The sequence below is a fragment of the Octopus bimaculoides genome, chromosome 10, assembly GCF_046866305.1.
Source record: "Octopus bimaculoides isolate indiv1 chromosome 10, ASM4686630v1, whole genome shotgun sequence".
NCBI lineage: Eukaryota > Metazoa > Mollusca > Cephalopoda > Octopoda > Octopodidae > Octopus > Octopus bimaculoides.
Window position 1 is genome coordinate 85,565,608 of NC_142937.1, and position 1,670 is coordinate 85,567,277.

A 1,670-nucleotide genomic window follows, 5' to 3' on the forward strand; every position below is an offset into this window, starting at 1 on the left:
AGTATGAAATTGTGTAATCCACTCGGAATTAGTTATATTATTAGTTAAGTTCAATCGAGTTTGTTTTGTTTTGGTGATTAATAGAATATAAATCTTTCACTTTTATATTAATAACTATGAAGACTGGTGCGAATATTATCTATATGGACTTAAAGAATTGGTCGTTATTTAGTTATATAAGTTAAGAGTTAGTTATAGGTTTACTTATCGAATTTATTTACCGATACTGTTGTGCATATGGTAAATGTGTTTCTTTGTTGTTTAATTAATAAAGTTAGTGTTTCATCCTTCCTAGAATTAAGATTGAATGAATGTATGATATCTAAGGTATGTTTGTTCCCAAACAACACTTATTTTAGAGAGGTTGTCACCGCCGGATTGACTGATACTGCCAGGTGTCGAAACCACAGTGATATCTGTGGGGCAGCTGATGATGTAGGTATGTTGGATTGTTGGTATGGTTGTTATTGTATGTGCGGAATAGTATTATAACAAATCCATTTGATATATATATATATATATATATATATATATATATATATATATATATATATATATATATATATATATATATATATATATATATATATATATATATATATATATATATATATATATATATATATATATATATATATATATATATATATACACACATATATGTATGTATATACACATACATATATACATACATACATACATACATACATACATATATATATATATATACACATATATATATATGTATATATATATATGTATATACATATTCATATATACATATACACATATATACACACCTATATATATATATGCATATATATACATATATATATATATACAATTATAATGATATTAGGGACAAATATATATATATGTATATATATATACAAATAAATATATATGTATATATATATACATATATATCTATATACGTATATATATATATATATATATATATATATATATATATATATATATATATATATATATATATATATATATATATATATATATAGGTAAGTGATAGGCTTGCCTCGATCCTTCAAGGGTAGTCTGAAGCATCCAAGCAACCAGGTGATGTTTAAATCCGGAGGCACTCCTGGGGATCACCTGTATGGGTACCGTCTTGGGAAGAGGGCATCCAGAGGCAGGTAATTTATTGCTTAAACCGTAGTTTATAATTATATTTATGTGGAGAATGGAGCAACAAATACAAGAAAAAGCAATATTGCTTTTTCTTGTATTTGTTGCTCCATTCTCCACATAAATATATATATATATATATATATATATATATATATATATATATATATATATATATATATATATATATATATATATATATATATATATATAAATAAATATATATAACGTGAGAGAGTTAGGGGTTGGGGGTACAACCCACTAAGGGATAGTATCTATCCAGTATACTGCTGGGAGGGTACCCATTTATTGCTACACTAGTGCTATACTAGGTGCAATCAATGGGAGCGGGTAAAAGTGGAGGTTTTACCCAAAATTTGTGTAAGAATTAGAAAATGGAGGATAATATGCTGAACCCAACTACTTGCAGACGGTGTATCCCGTTGAATTCATTAATTTAATTCATAGCAAAAGTGACAAAAAAGGAAGAAAAGAAAAAGAAAGAAAGAACCAAAGCACAGGTG